General features: G+C 44.9%; 1 protein-coding gene across 1 annotated transcript in view; it reads left to right on the forward strand.

Annotated features, from left to right (window-relative positions):
- The first annotated feature begins 1,392 nt into the window (after nt 1–1,392).
- Nucleotides 1,393–20,695, forward strand: part of TBC1D10C (TBC1 domain family member 10C) — a 211,256-nt gene continuing 191,953 nt past the window's right edge. Inside the window, exon 1 of the mRNA XM_069628960.1 lies at nt 1,393–1,517. The gene's annotated coding sequence lies outside the window, so the exon portion shown is untranslated. The remainder of the gene's footprint in view (nt 1,518–20,695) is intronic.

A 20,695-nucleotide genomic window follows, 5' to 3' on the forward strand; every position in this document is an offset into this window, starting at 1 on the left:
ACTGGACTGATGAGGCTTTTGGTACTGAAGTTTGTATCACTCAGTAATGCACTGTATGCCTTGAACACATTTTGAACTAATATTTTGGCAGCCAAAATAACACAAGCAGAAGAGTCATTAAAAACTGAGGATGCCATACATGTTTTCTGCTGAAATATTCTCCAATCTCCCCTTTTATCCTGGCTTTCCCCTATCCCCGTGCCCGCCTATCCATCCCTGTCCCCCCAGAATGTGATTTCGCACTGTAGTCATGTTGAAATAACAGGGCAGATCCACATAAAGAGGGGATTGGGGTTCATACACTTCACGTGGCAACATGGACCTTGACACTGATACATATGATGATCCATTCTTGTATGAAATGTCACAATACACTGATATCGTAACCATTTTTTTCTTAATGCACTGAGCGATAATGCTTTATTAGGCCACTTCCTGTGATGTCATGGCGGGGGCGTGGTCTAATGACATCACTTCCTGTGGGGTGTGGTCAAATGACATCACTTCCTGTGGGGTGTGTGTGGTCAAATGACATCACTTCCTGTGATGTCACTATTGGGGGTGTGGCACTGTGATGTCACTTCCACTACCCCTGGCATTTTGGTGAAATGACGTCCCTGCCCCTGGCGACCCCTAAATGACGTCCCTGCAGATTTGCATGGCTCATTGAGCATGTGTGGCTGGGGAAATGAACTGTCCAAGGGAAACACAGCTCAGCCAGCCCAGGAGCGCTCCTACAGCTGGAAAAAGCAGTGTTTTACTGGGATGGCCCCTCCGCTCCTCCATAATGGTTGAGGGGGCCGCTCAGTCAACGACCCCTCATTATGGATAAGCCTCCCCTGCCCTGGGCTATCCCTGCCCTGCTCCTCCCTACTTTACTCCCTAGACAATCCCTGGCTCCCCCTAACTCACACCCTGCATATTCCCCCACCCTCTCCAAAAACAAACCCAGCGCTCCCCCACCCGCTCCAAAAACAATCCCAGAGCCCCCACTGATTCCACAAACCACCCCAGGCCCCCCTCCTTACCTCGTATAATCCCGGTCCTGTTTCGTTCCTGCGACTGAGTTCAAACACCCTGGAAAGGGATAGAGAGCGCGCTTTCAGGGTTTCGATTTCCTGGGGGACCAACTCCCACTGACCCTAAACCTGGCCCCGTCACAATGAGCATGTGTGGCGGGGCCATGTGCTAGGATGGGATATGCTCAAACGTGCATGTCCCATCCCACGACGGCTTTTTCTTTCCTCTCCTTTTAAATTTTAGGATGGCCTTTGTGTATTGCTCTCTCTGATAATACCCCATCCTCCCCTCTTCCCCCCACGTGGGTCACCTCAGCTCTCACATCTTGTTCTCGGAGAGGAGAGGAAGTGGCTGTGGTTTGAAGGCAGAGCACAAACGTTGTGAAGTTCACTCTTTTCTTCATACCTAGAGGCGGAAGAGGCTTGAAGGGAGAGGAGCCGCCCTGCGCCATGAAGGCGAGGGCCCCTGCAGTGAAGTGAGGAGGCCCTGATCGAGAGGTGAGAGTCAGGAGGGGAGATGGGAACATGTCAATGAAGGTGGGGGGAGAACGGACAAGTGGCTAGAGGGAACAAAGAGGAGAACGGGGAGGAAAGGTAATGAACAGGAGAGTGGATTTCAGTAATCAGAGACAGCGTTGACCACCTGAAAGGCCATATGTTTTGGTGACCTGCGTCGACCACAGGGTGTGACCTTTCTCTGCAAAGGGGCCGGCTCTTTGACAGCGTGTGACATTTTTCATTACATGTTTGAAAATGAAAGTTAAACAAGTACAAGTTCGACAATTAAGCGAGGAAAATAAAGTTTTGACTGTTACACCCACAACCCCCCAGTAAAATGGTAGAAACAAGTATATAGAGGCGGGCACGTTGCTTCATGGACAGTAGAAATGACGGTCGAGTGAAAAGGTTGCCGACAAAAAAGTTGTCATTATAAAATTCATGGTGAAAATACATCTGCAGTGAAACAGTCGCCAAGCAAAAAAGTAGTCAACAAAATGCAGCTGAAAAGTGGCCAAAAATGTAATGCGGCAAGGGTTTAGTGGGCTTGCGACTGCCTGGCTCTTGATTTGGATAGGGGTTTGGGTTAGAGTAACGATTTAGATTAAAATTCGGGTAAGGGTTAGGATAAGTGTAGTTGTGGGAGGGCCGGTGATAATGGGGTTTGGTTAGCTGTTAGGGGGGATCAAGTTTCATCGTCCGTGTTAGGGGTAATGGTAAGATTAGGGCTAAAAGGGTAATGGTTTTGAGTGAGTGTTAAAGAAAGAGACAGGCAGGTTGGGGAGGTCTGCTGATGTTAGCGTGGGATAGGGGCTAGGATAGAGTAAGCGTTAAGGATTGTGATACCTTGTCATTATAAAGCGCTTTTATCCAAAGCGTTTTACATGCACATTTTTATTTGGAATGATTATCACCCAATTGAAACTTGTACTCAATGGTATTGACCTTGGAAGGATGAAAGACTGAGTTGACCTTGCTGGTGTCCTATAGATTACACACAGATTGCAGCAGGGAGGGCTAAACCCACTGAGCTATTATACTGGCTAAGGGCAAGTGTTGGAGGGAAAGGCGCTGCCATTTCTGGTGAGCTGGAGATGGGGTTGGAGTTAAGTTCACTTTAATTTTATATTTTGTTGTTGTTTTGTATTGAGTGACATGCAAATAAAATGCTTTTGCGCGCTGAAAGGTTCAGGGTAAAATAAAAGTTGTAATTTGAGTTAGGGAAAGGTTTGGGAATGTAGCAGCTAGGGTGGTTGTGGAAATGTGATTAGGGGTTTGGGTCCTTGTTAGGGTTAGAGCCTTGTGCTTTTCTGTAATAAAAAATAGCCTTTTAGGTGACCTTATTACTGGCAACATTTTCACACTTTGCGTTGCTTGTAGTCAATGACTCCATTTTTTTAAAGGACTTTTGGTGGCTCATTTTTAACATGACTACATTTTCCTGAGGACATTTTCACCTAGAACCAAAATGAAGGTTCAGTGTGAGTGGTCAGAAGGCGGTTTTCCGTTGGGGTGTTCACCTGTTAAAATCCAACGAAAAAAGAAAGTGAGGGGGTGGAGAGCGTATACAAGAGAATAGGGGGGCAGGAGACAACGGTGACAAGTGGGCTGCAGAACGAAAAGCAACTTAAAGGAAGATTACTCAAGACGTTCTGGTAAAACATTAATTTACAGTGACACTTCCATCAATAGTAATGCACATTACAGGGTAAGCTGCCATTTTATAGTTTAGGATTCGAATATATGTTTAAACGTTGGCGGGTTCAACAACATTCAATGGCCTCACTAAAGAAATATTGACGAAGCGTCGGCTTATGCAGCGAGCCCTAATTTATCCCGAGCCCTGAGGGAGGATGAGCGGCCCAGAGGCAGCTGACAGAGGATGGGGTGAGGTGGGAGCTGACAACGCAGGACCGGAAGTACAGGGTAAAAACTTAGGGGCTTGCCTGTCACCTGCCTGCAGCCCATCACCGGTTCCTGACCCGCCTGTTTGTGCATGGGGACCACGTGCCGTGGATACCTGACAGAGCCTTGGGGTCAAGGTGTGCCGCCTGACCAGCCTGCAAACAGTACCACCACGTGCACGGGGGTCGACTTTTGACGTTCCCTGCGGGGGTCGATTTTATTTAATTTTGCACTTACTGAATTCTCACCAATAATGTGGTAAAAGAATTACGATTTGCGACAAAAGAGTTGTAAACACATTAAAGTAGTTAATCAAATCATGTTATTCGTTTTTAAGGTGTCTAAAGGAGCACGCGGGTGTACTGTTTTTGGAGCACAAGTGCTGCTGTCACAAAAGCGCAGAGACAGACCTGAATTATAACATAGACATACAGGACACACAGGTTCCCCTGAGATCTATATATATGTGTACCAGCCCCCCTGGAATGAACCTGTTTGGCTAGGAGAGGTCAATGTATTCACTTCAGCCGCACAACAGTAATGTTACAGGCTATGGAGGCTGGTGAATTTTTTTAATTGGAGAGGTGTATATATTTCCCATGAAAAAGTATGAGCGACCAAGCACAGCAAGGTGGCCCAACTAATCAAGAGAGGTTTGGTGGGGTTCTTCCACAGAGAAAGACATTAAAATGATGGGCTCAAATAGTCCATTTTATAGCACGCAAGTCGCCAACATTGCACAAGAGCATTTTCCAATTTTTTCATATTTGCCACCAATACATCCCAGTATAAAAATATTGTTTAATACTGGCTCCACCCATACATGTCCATGCTGGATGCACTAATAGATGCCAGTATCCCCTCATAAGAACATTCTGCTCTTAAATTTATCAGTAAAAAATGCCATGCCACGAAACGAAAACATGCCCAGACTGGCTGCAGCAATGCATGTCATTATGGTTAACTAAGAACACTTATCATGTTGACGTTACCTTAATGCCAGTAAAAAATGCTGCTGCATCAATATAGGCCGTCCCCCAATCAGGGACCTGCTCCCTCCGAGCACACATGCAAGCACACACATACATACAGCACATACTCACGTTCATTCCCATGCACACCAATACAGCATACACTCTCTCATTCACATGCACACCCAAAAAACATACTCTATTTTATGCACATGTGCACTTTCACAAACCTGCAAAGGCACACATGAACACATAAAGACATACATACTTATGGGCTTTTTTCTTACCTGCAGCCACAGTCTGGACTCCAGACACCTTAGCATCACACCACCTCTCACGATGGCACTCTGGCTCCCTTGCAGCACACAGATAGGAACCCTGAGGCAGTGAGAGCTTCCTGACTGCTGTACATACATGGTGGAACCAGAACACCACCATCTTGCGGGCCCATGCCCTCCAAATGTGCGGGGAGGTGCAGGAGCGCGCCCTCGCGCATGTGGCCCTGCAGTACACCAGCCAGGAACCCCACTGGGCCATGCAAGCCTGCGGAAGAAAAATGCCCTGACCTTTCATGTCCCATTGGGCATCCGCACCGGGGTATTGCATTGTCAAAGGGAAACCACGTTTCCACCAAGGAGCGCACTCTCAGCTTCCTGCTGCAGCTGAAGGAGCGTTTAGGGTGTTCAATGGACTGGCTTGGCCCTTTAATAATGGGTAATGGTTTGGAGCCCCATCACCCATTATGGACGAGCCCCCCCATCTACATGTCTACATGAAAAGTATCTGTTCAATATGAGAATTGCAAAATCCACCAAAGCTAATAATACAGGCAAGCCACTGCCAGCATTCCTCACCTGAACACTCTACTACATTAGCACTCTTGTTTATTAACGATTTGCAGAAAAATAGCTCTAAAGCCATTTTCTGTAAATCCCGGCAGTTTTAGCGCACAACATTTTGCATTCCTGTGCACATTATAAATGCCCACCCACAAGCCCCAGAATACAAAATCGGGGCCTAAAAGCCAGGAAGTTTGATAATTTCATGCCTGATATTGGACAACTTGAGATCTCCATAAACTGTCATATAGGTCTAACTGAGTTCAAGAAAAAAGTCCTTGCACGTCTTTAACAGGGCCTGTTTCTCTTCAGTGTGGAGCCTCTGCGGAATGTCTTGTCCATACCCTCAGGATCTCCATGAGTGAAAAGTCACATTCTTGCCCCTCCTGCTCAAGAACAACTCTCGGACTTCTGATATACAGTTTGTGTAACTTGGGGCACAACTCGGCCTGTCTAATCTCTAAATGTGTATGGTCTGTGTGATCTGGGGGGTCACACAAGCAACATACCTGTTCCATTGAACACCAGCCCTGGCATGTTGAGCAACAATAGCCTCTTGCACTCTGAGCCCCACTCAAAGCATGATGAACACTATAAGCTCCTGGTACAATGGCCACCTTCTTCAGGCAGGTTCATTAGCACCATGCACTGGCATATTTCATAGCAACCTGTAGGGAAAATCGATGGGACGGAATGCTATCTGCAAGGTGTAAAAGCCTTCTCTTTTTTTATTAATAAAATGATGCAAGTTATTCTGTTTCTGAAAGGGGGGATTGCTAATCAGACCCCCCTTTCATAATGCCCCAGGCCAAAAACATAGTACACTCAAGTACTTTTGCTGTGAGAGTCTCCTGACATCGCCAGCATCTGTCCTGCTGTGGAAGCAGGTCAGGTTCAAAGGTCACTTGCGCATTCCTGACAGCTGCTTGAACGCAAAGTACCAGCAGGCAGAAGTGGCCTTTTAATGATCTGAACCTCTGCTAAAAAAACATAACAAGTGTGTGTAACCTAGACAACTTGGTGGTATGTTAAACTGAAAATGTAAGCCTCACATGATTATTGTATGGTGTCTACTGGAGTCACACAATTATACAGCCACAACATTTGGATGTTATATTGCTGTCAGCTTTGTGAGCAGTGCTCCAATCGGGCCTGGGTGTGTCCACAACAACCATGTGGGAGCCTGCCCCTGATAGCTGCTCCTTCTATTCCTCTGAGGAAGGTGACACCTTCCTTCAGGGCAAAGGAACTCTTCCTGGGAGTCCCCCTGGGAAAGAATACTTCAAAGACAGCCATGACATAACAAAGCCACTCTCACACCAGGGTGATGCTCACAGGAGTTCTTTTGAAGTAGGCATACATGGCAAGAAGGGTGGATTTTGAGTAGCCATAGGAGAGGTTTAGCCAAAGAGAGGGGTTCCACAATTTTAGATTCTATTAGGGCTCCCAAAACTACATGCCTCCTCCAACTTCCTTCAGATAAAGCTCTCTGGGTATGATATCAGAAGGCAAAGGCTACTTGTTACCACAGCCATGATTGGACCCCAGATAACAGGCTTGCTTTAGTACAAACCTCTGTACCCATTTGCCTTTTTAAGGGAGAAGACTCTGCCATTAGCTGATTCATCTTTGGACTTCAAGACAAGAAGGATTCACTTGGAACTCTGTTCAGGGTAGAGTCTATTCCAAAGTCCTCTGCCATGGAGGTGATGAAAGAAGCTACAAAGGAAGAGGAAAACTCTTCTCCTGACCCATCTCAATATCACATTTGGGGTGACACTGCTGTGGATCAAGGCCTCTGTGTTGCCTGTGTACTGGAACCAGGATCCTGCTCACTAGAGGTGATGGATCTCTTGCAGGTGCTATACAATCTTTCTGGAGTAGAAGGGTGCCACAAATGACTCCCCTTGTTCCTGGAGACCCTGTATTGGATCTTCAGGTAACTCAGCTGAGAACCCCTGTTTCCCACCTAGAGACATTGTTGAGCCGGCTCAACCACTCTCAAATTACGTTGAGCCACTACAGGACCTGCGGTGCTGCTTTTGCCACTCTGTGGACTTCAAACTGCTTACCTGCTCTTAGAGCGGTCCAGGCGCCGACTTGACCTATTGTAGGGGACCTTCTCGATTCGACCACTGTCCCTACTCTGAAGAAGCAACAGACTTGAATGCTGATTCGACCTGCTAGAAGCCATCGAATTGCCATCCCAAACGATGACTCAGCCCAGCAAAAGAATCGCCTCACTGCTGACTCAAACGAAGACTTGATCCTCTGGAAGACATTGGGCCTCATTACGGGTCTGCCGGTAACCCTGCCAGTGCTACCAGCAGGTTGCCGCTGGACTCGTAATAATTTACCAGAGCCTGACTTCCCGGTGCTACCGGGCTATTAAAAGTCTGGCGGCCGGGAAGTCAGGCGCCGGTACATTTGTTAATCCCCATTCCCATAGTGTCATATGGGACTCTATGGGAGTGGGGACATGGGCGCACCGGCACCATTAACAAAGGTGCTGGTGCTCCCGTGACAAGTCTGCCTACCGTGGCCGCTGCACCCGGCAGGGTCAGACCTGACGGCACAGCGGCTCCGGCAGGCAGACTTGTAGTTTGCCGGTTTGGAAACAGGGGTGCCGGTGAGCTTACCGTCAGCCTTGTTACGGACAGGCAAACATGTAATAAGGCCCATTGACTCGACCCATCCTGCATTCCAACTTGATCCACCAGGAACCTGTGCTTTGGACATTCTTGACACTGACTCATCATTTGGACACCGGCTCGACTCCAGTAAAGCATCTATAGCCCGACTTCGACACTGTTGAGCCCCAAAGACAAGAAAACAAAGGTATTTGAAGAGGCCCTGTCCACCTGGTCTGCCTTAAAGAACAATAGTGACAATTAAGCTCCCTTTTGTTGACTTTGAAAGACATATTTTCAACATTGACATTGCTGTGGAAATCCTTTGCCTGAGCACCCCTGCCTACCACGCCAGAGTGCCATGTAATCACAAAGTCTGTATTCTCTGTATTTCCCTTAAAGATGGGGGTCTTCAGTGGTTTTACTACTTGTGTGCATTGTTACTGTTTATTAAAGTTTCTCTTTTTATAGAACCTTGGTTGGACATTCTTTTATATGGATTCCACTGGGCTGTTGTAGTTTGTGTTGCAGCTTTATCAGCTCCCACCGCTGCTGAAAAGTATAGCCTGCCCTCGGGACACATTACCAAAGGTGTCAAAGGAGGTGTACCTGTCGGCCCTTGCCTGTTTCAACTTTATGATTGGGATCACTGCTGGGATAGTAGTGATGTGGGACTGAGTAGACAGTTTTGTTCAACCATTACTTATACCTTTGCTCCTGTAGAGCAGCCATCATTTCATCAAACTGGACAGCTGCTCCTCCCACTGCGGGCAGCAGACCTTGGTGCACCGAGTCAGCCTGCCATATTTGAGCAGCACAAAGGCCACACTGAGTGCTCACGAGACATTCGAGGGCGGGCACTGGCATGTTACGCAGCCCTGGCTTATCTAAGCACACTATGAAGCAGAGGCGTTGCTAGGGGCGGCTGAGGGTGCTATAGCCCCTGGTCTTTTGGATGTATCACAAGATAGAAGCTCGTGAGCTACAACCAAAAGGCTAGCTAGCCCCAGTTCCCGTCAATCCCGACATTAGCCTAGCCCCGGATCTTTTCCAGACCTAGCACCACCCCTGCACTGAAGGCTGACACATTGAGCATACCTCCACATATTTGAGCATCACTCTGTTCTGTGTAAGAACACTTATATCAGCAGAGCCCAATCATGTGCATTTTGAACACTTGCATAACATGCAGTAAGTTTGAGGGTGTTGAATTTTTTGTCAGAGTACATTTGATCTGAGTTAACAGGCTCAGGGACACTGGATAGCCATTTTGTTTCTGGCAGGGTGTTCTTCAAAGTTGGTGTTATTTCTCCTGCCGGGTTCATTGTGGGCATTTTTGTGCTATTGTAAAATGTATCAGATAGGCACTATTTCTTTAGTAATACATTTTTCTCTTGTGCCCCAAGTGCACTTTTTCCATGCAGATCTGCTGCCGTCTAGGGCATACCCGCTCTGCATCTGTCCTCCAAACCCATACTCTGTGGAAACAGCACAACCTCCCTTAGCAGGGATGGTATCCAGTATGCCCAACAGGGCCCGATGTGACTCTGGCTCCACCTATCTCACACAAAGCAAGGAAACAGCCCCAGGCACACAGTTCAGCCCAACAAACTTGGAATGGACCATCCCGCAATGCTTCAGCTCACAGGGCAGTCGACCTGCAACATGGGTGAGCAAGCAGTCCCAACAACAAAAGAAGAGACAAGGGGGATTTTAACGACAAAAGGGTTTGACCCCAGAGAACTACTGTGGACACTCAATGACTACGTAAACCCTCTTGTCTCTCTGTTTTCTCCTCCTAGCGTGGACGCAACACAAACAGTTAATCAAACAAATAAAGAACTGTAAAACATTACTATATCCTCAATGCAATACATTAAATTTTATTGAACACAATATACACAATGGGATAAAAACACATAAAAATTCATCGCAAATATTCAAATCACAATTACAATATAAAATACAATACAAAATATCACAAACTACATTAAAACACATTTGTGCAAACAGAGCTAATACCTAAAGGTTGACTACAACCAATAAAGTTAAAAACTCATAAGCTGTGTTGGATAGCGGATAAAGTACAGTTATCAATGAACGTGTCTTTACTCTCTCATGTGTAGAGACAAGTGGGTGAATCCTTTTATGAAAAATTCTTTGTCAACTAAATATCCTATTACACACACTGTTGATCAATACAGTGTAACCTTAGCCCAACATGTTTCATTCTGCATTTAATTACACATACTCCACCAGAACTTCTTCAGGGGACCAACGACTACAGATTGTAATGCACACAATCTTGAGGTAGCAGAAGTCAACACCTTTAATACAGCATATACATCCAAATGCGAAATGATTTAACTTTGTTTTCATTCATCGGTAGGGTGTGGATGTCTACTGAATAGACTACAATCTTTTGTTCTTGACTCGTCAGCATCTACAACTGCAGGACTGTAGCCCTCAACGAATATGGGCGGGTCTTCTGTTACGTATTTGGAAATAATGTGAACCTTAAGTATTTCCCTCTGCCAAATTGAAACTGCGGGCAATCAGTCTCGCGTCGTAACTGGCTCACGTATTCGTCTCTGTCCGTCACGTTATGCGGCAACTATCACCTGACATCTGCTACCTGCACAGCTGTGTCCCAGTTCAACAGTACTGCCACCACACCAGCGGCACTCACAGCTACAAGATGGATGACGAGCAAGCAGCTCAAGGTCTCACACACGTCAAACCAGCATCCAGAGCTTAATTCCTCAAAAGACCACTACATTCCAGCTGCAACCCCAAAAAGACAGAGGCCTGAGGAGGGAAGAATAGCTAGAAGACTTCTCAGACTTTATCAAAGCCATAGGGGATGACAAGTCACTAGCTTTACTAGACATTTTCACCAATTTGGTGGGAAAAGAGGTCAAGACAATCGTCAAAACAATTCCTACACAGGAAACAACATCATACGACATGGCTGTTGCTGTCCTCAACAAGAAACCGATAGTTCAACCAAACCATGACTACAAAAGGTACTCCTTCAACCAGTGTCATTAACTACCCCATCAGACGTTGATGAATTTATTAGACTCCCCAAAAAATAACATACTGTCAATTGACACATTTTTCATCTAAGGACGTTTGTGGATAACCGAAGGATGCACATCATCAGCATTTTGCAAACACCTATTAAAGAAACCACTGCGTCTAGAAGAAACTATTGACCTAGTATGCATCCATGAAAGGGTGGATGTCCAAGCATCCGCTATCGAAGCACCCAGGAAAGGTGAAACAGTTGGAGCCGTACACATGGAACAGCCTCCAATACATCCTCAATCCAGTGCCGGACCACAACCATACCCACCAGTTACTCACAGGAATCAGGCACCAGGACTATGCTACAGGTGTGGACTCATATTCCCACACATAGGGCTGTGTCCAGCCATTGGGCAACATTGTTCCAATGGTGGGAGGGATAACCACTTCAGATCAGTGTGCAGAGAAGGTGTACCATTCCCACAAGGACAGCACAGGAGCCGCTCCACCAGTCCCACAAGGCCCATATCCACTTTCATCACTCCCACAAGGTCTGACACCACTGACATGGATGAACCAGCCCATACGGTTAGGAGCAGCTCCTCCTCCCCAACAACTGCAACAACTGCAATGTCCCACCCATGTTGGGTGATAAGGGCTCTAGAAGATGTCCACATCTGTGAAGACAATATCCAAGAAGCCCTGGATTAACCCAACTTTGTGGGGTACGTATTCCTCATAAGTGAAGAACTACAACATGACTCAGCGCCAAGAGTAATGTTGCAGTTAGGAGGCCGAAATCACTGATTTATTGTCAACATAGGAGCAACAGTCAATATTATGAATGAGAGTGACAATGCACCCATCTGAGAAGCATATCCTCTCACAAAGTCCATGGCAAGGATTTACCAGTGCGGTTCAAGCCACCCACTACCCTCCATGGGACAGTTCACATGCCAACTCCCCCACTAAGAAACAGTGATGACTGCAACAATACATGTTCTCAGGAGCCCACATGCTGGATGCTGTTTTTTTAACACAAAAAGGCTAGAGCCCTGGAACTCATCGACATACACTATGGCAGCTCCAAAATAGTACAGTGCCACCCGATGACTATGCGACAATACGCACCATAAGTGATGGCCCTAAATCGAAGCCTCAGTTGCATGCCATGTTTCCAAAACTATTCTGTGGGCCAAGAAAAATAAAAGACATGATGATCAAACTACACATCGACAACTCAATTAGACCAGTGCCGTAACACCCCAGGCGTGTAGGATTCCATCTTCAAAGGGAAGATTTGGGAGAATTTCATCTCCTTCTCCAAGATGACCTCATTGAAAGAGGGGAGGGCCCAACCCCATGGGTATCGGGGTATCACTATTAGTGCTAGTACCTAAGGAAATGGTGAATCTGCCTATGCATTGACATGTGGATTGCCATAGTGGCCATCCAACGGTAAAGACACCTGAGCCCACACATTGAGGACATGATTATCAGACTTAATAAGGCAGTAAGGTTCACAAAGCTTGATCTGAATCAAGGATACCATCAGCTGGGTCTCCAACCCTCCTCAAGATCCATCACCACATTATCCACCCATGACACTTGATTCCGATACAAGCGGCTCAACTTCGGAATTTCATCTGCTGTGGAAATCTTCCAAGAAACATTCAGACCCCTCCTCCTGCTGATCGCCTCCACATTTAACTACAGTGACGATATTCTCGTGTTCACCACATCTCAAAAGGAACATGACCAAACACTACTAGAAGTTTGCAAAACACTACAAGTGGCTGGCCTGACCTTGAATGAAATGAAGTGCAACATAAACAGGACACAACTTAAATTTAATGTACACATTTTCTCCAACCAAGGAATGGTTGCCAATCCTAAAAAGGTCCTCGCCATCATCTCACTGTCCGAGCAGACACAAGTGGCCGAAGATGGATCCTTTTAGGCATGGTGGGTTACTGTGCATTTTACCTACCAAACTTTGCTATCCTGACAGATCCGATCCATCAGCTACTTAGGAAAGAAATCACTTTCCAGTGAAATGAACAATGTCAAGAAGCATTTGAGTATATACAATCTGCTCTAGCAGCAGCGCACTGTTTGTCATATTTCCACCCAGCTTGGCATACAGAGATCACAGTGGATGGGTGACCTTAATGCGGCCGACAACATATCAAGACACCCAAGGCAAGTACGAACACAACCTGGAAAGTGAATCAGAAAACTACATGTGATATATTTCCGAGAATGCTCTTTACATATAACCTAATATGAAAACACTCACAGAAGAGTCAAAGGCAGACCCAGTGATCAGCCTAGCAACATACCTGACGAAAGGGAATAAATGGAAGAACTACAGGGATATACAACAACAATACAGACAGGCTGACATAAAGGATCTAGAAAAAATGGTAAAGATAAACACAGAACTAGCGGTTACAGAATGGGACATTCTACACAAAAGATGCATGTTAGTGATCCCAAAGGCACTGAGGAAAACTGTGGTAAGAATAGCACATGAAGGCCATAGAGGCATTGTGAACACTAAGAAGTTTTTCCGCATCCAGGTGTGGTTCCCGTGCATGGACGACATAGTGGACAATGTTATACACACTGCATAGCCTACCAATGCACCTCTGCAATTGAGGAAGGAGGTCATCTGCTGGTGGCTTTGGACAAATACTCACAATTCCCAAGAGTAAAGGCCACACAGCCAACAGCCGTCTCCCATGTCGCATGGATACAGTATGAAATATTTAGCGAATGGGCTATCCCAAATGTCATAAAAACAGAAAATGGACCACCATTCAATGTACACTATTTCACAAGATTTGCGGCCCACATGGGATTCAAACATCAGAAGATCACCCCACTGTCGTTGTAAGCAAACGTGATGGCAGAGAAATTCATGGCCTCCATCAAGAGGACATGACAAAGAACAATTATTAAGAACATGCCAATGCAGCAAGTGTGCCAAATGCTGCCACTATCGGAATACACTGCATGAGGTTACAAGAAAGATACCAATAGAGCTAATGGTTAAATATAAGCCGAGGACACGTTTTATGCAACTAGAGAGCTACATGAGCAACAATGATGAAGAGATACAGAAGAAAGACATGGAGAAGAAACGCCAGAAGAAAGAACAAACAGATGCAAAGAGGAATGCAGGGCAGAGAGCTAACTATCAGAGAAAAAATGATAGTACAGCAAAAACAACCATCAAGATATGCAATGGAACCGCTCATAAGAACCACCATGAAAGGACCCATGGTCACAGCGCAAGCTGAAGGAGGAGAAATCACCAGGAATGCAGGAAGATTAAACAGACCGGCCGAAGAAGACACTTACCTAGAAGAAAGAGGACCAGTCACGAGCCAGGACCAGGAGAGAACAAGCGAGGCAGGTGCAGAACGGGTGCGGAGGGCAGATCCAGATGAAATAGGAATCTCCCAAAGAGACGAGAGACCACTCAGAACGATCAAGAAACCATAGAGATGGTAGATGAAATATAAAGAAACAACAAGATAAGTGGAGCAAAGGTGTTGTTTAGTGGAAAGAAGGCAGTACGATTTTAAGGGGGACGGATGGGAAACTCCCGGACGAAAAAGGAGGAAGGGGAGGAGTAAAGGGAAGGCATAAAGGGTATGAAGACATAAAGAGAAGGTTGCTGTTCACTGCAGATCAGTGCATTCTTTGGGGATCCAACTCTAAGTCCAACCCCATAACATACACGGTTACAAGTAGCAAAATAACAGGCTGTAACTTCAGCAGCTTTCCAAGTACTGACCAGCAGGAGTCACCGAAAGAGCAGTACTTGTCTCTACCTTCATCAACAGTTGCGTATCTCCAGCAGTAATCCAAACACCGCTCATCAGGTCTCCCTTAGAGAAATAATGTGCCCATGGCTCTGCATGTGCTTTGGTATTCTAGCAGCATTTCTATATGTGGCCAGCAGGTGTTGCTGTAAGAGCGGTACTTGGTCCTTCCTCAAAATGGGATTCTGTAAAGGTGGAACAGACGGACGTAATTGGGGGGTCACCAGGGGTCGCAGCTGCAACCCCTAGTGACTCCTCTGTGACTCCTGATAATGCTTCTGCGACCTCTGCTGGAGGAGTGCAGAGGCAGGGCTTCTGCATACAAGCGCAGAAACCAGGAAGCGCTCTATGCTTCCTGATTTGTGTTCTTGTGCATGGGAGCTGAGACGACCTCAGAAGCAGCATCCGGACCAGCGCAGACTCAGAGGTAAGTGAAAGGAAAATGTAATTTTGTATGTCTATGTTGTATGTATCTTTGTATGTATGCATGTGTGAATGAGTATGTGCTGTGTAAATGTGGTTTGAATGCGTGAATGTGTGCTTGAATTAGCAAGTAAATGCTGTGGTTATGCTTTTTGAGATTAATACTGTTTGACTGCTGCATCAATGTGTGTTTGAATGAGTGAATGAACGTGGGTGAGCTTGTGTTGGGTTTGTGCCAGCCTGGTAGGCTGATGTGGGCAGGGTGAAAGGAGGGCTGGAGGAAGGGAAAGGAGGAGAGATTTTTGGCTGGCTATCTATGATACTGTATCATAGAGACCCAGGAAAAGTGTCATGCCACAGTACGGAATGGCTAGACTGATCGCATGAAAATGTATTTGAGCCAAGTAATAACACTTATCATGCTTGCTTTAAAAGCATGATAAAGCAAGCATGATGAGTGTTATTACGTGGCTAGACTCGTATTTTGATGCAACCCCTCAAGCCATTTCTTACTGGTGCCTGATGTTTTTTACTGGCCATCTATGATAGAGTATCATAGATGTGCAATAGAAAATGTCATGGCACAGTAAAAAATTACTAGACTTACTACATCAAAATGCCAGTGTAGGCACATAATGACACTAAGCATGCTTGCTTAAAAAGCATGATAAAGCAAGCATGAGTGTTATTACATGGCTACACTGGAATTTTGATGAAATCCGTCTAGCCATTTCTTTCTGGTGGAATGACATTTTTACTGGGCGTAGATGGACAGTTACAAATGTCATGTAAGAAATGGCTAGACTTACTACAGCAAAACGTCAGCTTAGACTCATAATAACACTTATCATGCTTGCTTTAAAAGCACGATAAAGCATGCATGATAAGTGTTACTGGTATTTTGATGCAATCTGTCTAGCCATTTCTTACTTTGGAATGACATTTTTTACTTGCCATCTATCATATATGATCAGTGATAAATGTCATGCCACAGTAAGAAATGGCTAGACTTAGTGCACCAAAATGCCAGTCTAGCCAGGTAATAACACTTATCATGCTTGTTTTAAAAAAGGGGCTAGACTGGTATTTTGATGCAATCAGTCCTCCCATTTCTTATTGTGGCATGACATTTTCTCCTGGGCATCTATGACAAAGCACACATGATAAGGATTATTATATGACTAGACTGGCATTTCGGTGCAGACTAGCTATACTATCTTACCAATGTCACAGCATTCTTTACTGATCTTCTATGATGAAGCAAACATGATAAGTGTTATTATGGGTCTGTACTGGCCTGCATTCTAGCAGCCAGTTAAAACATATTTTCTTATTGTAGCATGGCATTTTTAATGGCAAAACAGACAGGAATATGTTCTTATATGCAGGTGCTAGCAGTCTACACATGCTTTCTTATGGTATGATTACTGGCATTATGAGCAACATGAGTATGTTCTTATATGCAAACACTGTTATATATAGGTGCAGTCAGCATGGAAATGTATGGACACAGGAAGTGTGAAAACATTTTTTATACTGGCATATATTGTGGTGAAAGGCATCATAAAAATGCATTGGGGAAATGTTACTGTGCACTATTGGTGATTTGCATCAATTGGATTTTTTCATGTATTACCCTACAACACTGATTGGCAGCCGTTTGGCATCTTAAACAATGAATACACCATTTTAACCTATTATTAAAACATTTTCTTAAGGGGAAAGCCACCCCCCCCACTCCCTTATCATCCTTGGTTGGTTGATGCTCCCTCGCTACACTCGGTCGTTCTTGCAAATTTGTGGCAAATATTTACACCCCACCAATTAAAAATTCACCATCCACCACTGGCAGTGTGAAAACAAGCATGAAGTTGGTTCTTAGAACCCACTTTATTTTTGGAAATCACGCTGTGAAGTTTAGCTTTCTCTAATATGCCATGTTCGCAAAGGCAAGAAAGAAAAGTAGTAGTTGTCTGTATAAGCCAGACAGAGTGGATGCTCCAGATGAAGAGCTACTTACTTATAGTCAACTTGTTTGTTTTATTTTTCTGAGGCCTATCATTCTGTGTAAAAATACTCCATGTTTTAAAGTTACTGTGGCCTAGATTTTCCCGAATCCAAGTAAAATAGTATTATGTCCTATTTTTATGTATAGCACTTCATGTCTGACTCCTCTCACCTCCTGCTTTTAAGCGCTGTAAAAATAGGTGTTATTAGTACAAAATGTAATGGTACTTAGTGTATCAACCTGTGAAGGATAAAGGACTGATTCAGCCCAGCTGAAATATGAAAAACAGGCTGGCACTTGTCAGAGATGAGCTTTTAACTCGCTGAGCTATCCAATTGCGACACATAGTGCTGTGTAATCAGTTGTGCAGTTAAAAACATTTATCAGAATATCTACCCATCACCGTCTCCTGTCCCCTTCAGAACTTTTTAAATGAAAATATAGCACTACTATAATCAGGTTTACTAGTGTGCTATGACATCATTACAGTACTTAGAAGCAGTAGGAATATAAGTGTTATACTAACAAGACACGTAACCACCAGAGCTGCATTACCAAATTATGTGGTATTCACATTTAAGAAGACATAGCTGGTAAGATAGTTCAGCGGGTTAGTGCTCACTGCTGGTATTCATGCGTGTACTGTAGGTCACAAGTGTGAATCGTAGCAATGTGTACTCAACCGTATATGCCACTCACCATACCGTTCAGTTATGTATGGTCAACAGCATTTATGGTCAGCACCGTGTAAGAGTACAACCTTGTGGGTTGAGCCTATTGGTCCTCCTTATAATGAACCATGTACATATCGAAACATGTTGAGGTGTCATGGGTTCCCTTTCAGTTTGTTTGTTCTGAACGTTTGAATAACATTTTGATTAATCGATATTGCCTCTACAAACTGGACATTATTATGAAAGTCTTTCGGTGGTAAAAAGAAGAAATAAAGGATTATTTGTTACTTATTACAGTGTTTGGGGGTTTGTGTCATTTGGCTATTCCTCTGACTTTATCCCATACCAGGTACGGGGCATTAACGTACGTTGGGTGGCATTACTAGGCATTTGAGGATTCTCTTGCCATATGAAAGAAGCAACTGGATATGCAAAGCTGTAACTTGCATATTTTGACCATACCTAGGGTATAAGTCTATAACAGACATGAGATGGCTGTATCCTCAAAAGACATTAGCTACACTGTTTTATGGCAGCACCTGCGAATGTCGGGCTTTACTTGGCATATGATTACTAGACCTGACATGTGCAGCAATAATTGGCATACGTTGTCAGTAAATGATCATATGAGGCTATAGTGGCATATGCATGGCAGTGCTCCTGGCCTGTGTTGGTTCCACTTGGCCAACCTCTGTCATAACATGACCCCCTCAATGGCATGTCAAGGCAGCACCGTAGTGAAAATGTGCTTTGTATCTAAAATGTTTTATATCTGCTTTAGTGTCGGTTTGGTAGTTTATAAAATGTCATCTTTCATATGTTTTTACTCCCGTCAGTCACTTCAGGTGATGACATCAAGGTCAAATGTCATTTCATGGGATGTCACCGCTGGTCAAAGGTCATACGACATCACTCCCTGTGATGTCATAGGGTGTGTGATGTCACTTCTGCTACCCCAGGCATTTTGGTGAATTGACATCCCTGGTGGCATATGACTGTACCCCACCATCTGATTGTGTTAGTTTAGTAACAATCACAGCCCTAACCACAAGCTGTCATTGTAAGAGGGGTACTTGGTTCTTTAGTCCCTTGGGGTGTGCTACTTTAAAAGTACTCCCAGTGCATTAAGTGGGATAAGATATTCAGCCTGGTGGGGGGTCTCTAAAATGTCCCAAAACAATATTTTGGGGCATGGCTTAAGAGTGTGGCGTAGCCGAAGAACTGCAAGTACTGCAACTAAAGAACGTTTAAAAGATGCATGGCCTACTTTATGCAACTAAAGGAATGGCCTACCAGACAAGGTTGAGTTTTCACACCTGGCATGAAAGGGAGTAAAATCTACTTGAAAAGTTGTGTTAAGTGTAATTTGCAGTGAAAAGATGGACTAAAGTAAAAATATTCAAATTTAAAACTGAAATCCACCCCTCAGTTCTTTTGAAGGAAATTCATGGTTCTTATGCATGCCAAGACTTCTGTGTTACTGCTCACCCGGGTTAGCCTCCCCTTTTCATGATCTTTTACAAAGAATAATCTGTTTCGTTAGATCTCTGTTAGATCAGTTTGATCAACCATTTTTGACGTTAGATCTGCTATGGAACAGCAGTTATAAGCAATTCTTTATAGTGGAGAGGGCTAACCTGTAGCTAGCCCCCCTCAATCAGAAAATTGACCAAAATGTATGCCCTTGGTTAGATAGTTGTTAGATCGGGGAGAATCAACCATTTTCAACGTTAGATCTGCTATAGAACATGAGTTATGGCAATTATCTAGAGGGGGGATAACCCCCTAGTATCTAATCAACCACCCTCAATCAAAAATAGTACAAAACGTATACCATTTGTTAGATATTCGTAAGATCAACTTTTTAAAATGTTTGATCTGCCCCAGAACAGGATTTATAAGAAGTTATTTAATGAGGGGGCTGACCCATAGGCAGCCCCCTTCAATCAAAAAATTGACCAAAATGTATGTCAGTTGTTAGATATTCGTTATAGCTGGTATCATCAACCATTTTCAATGTTAGATCTGCTACAAAACAGGAATTATAAGCAATTATTTAGAAAGGGTGGGCTAACCCGTAGTAAGCTAGTCACCCCCTCTCAATGAAAAATATGGAATGCATTGCACTACCAAACGGCTGGCCTCCAGCAGAAAGCAGAAATCCAGATCACTGTCATTTCAAAAATGTAATTTCTAGTTGGTTCTATAAGGAAGCTCGATGCTTCTGGCCAGAACCCTCCGTCGCCCAGGGTATACAGAATACAAGACAGCTCAGTCACCCTCCTCTGGATTACTTTAGACAGGGTGTATGGGTCTTGTCTGTTCCCCACTTGGTTCTCACTGCCCCACCTGGGCTTTGTGGTGAAACCACTGTGCTGGTGGGCTTTGTGTTGAAACCACTGCATCCCCTCTAAGCCGGCCAAGGGTTGCACCCCATGCAATGTCCCATCAGAGCATGGCCTGCTGGAGGTGTCCTGGCACCTCACGGTGGGGTGTGGGGGAAACAAGCCTATGGTGCTTTTCTAAGAGGCCAACTTTGTTCCAGCCGGCAGGGTGCCTGACCGACAAAAGAACTTCAGACGACTTGCACATGGATGTCAGGCTGGCCTACCTGTGTGCCTCCCTGCACTCCATGGAACTGATTTGGCACACTTTGTTCATCTAGTGTTGGACTGCTTGGCTATCCTCAAATGTTGTTCCCATCAATGACCTTCCACCTGCCTTGGGACTGTGTCAATGGCATGCCCCCTCTGGGAGAGCCTCTCAATGCAGATAGCTCTACTCTGCAAGCACAATGACTGGCTGAGTAGCCTCCGGGAAACAAAAGTCTTTGGGTACCAACAGGGTAGTTTGGGTGCAAAGCTG

Source organism: Ambystoma mexicanum, chromosome 12 (assembly GCF_040938575.1).
Source record: "Ambystoma mexicanum isolate Mex_15411 chromosome 12, UKY_AmexF1_1, whole genome shotgun sequence".
NCBI lineage: Eukaryota > Metazoa > Chordata > Amphibia > Caudata > Ambystomatidae > Ambystoma > Ambystoma mexicanum.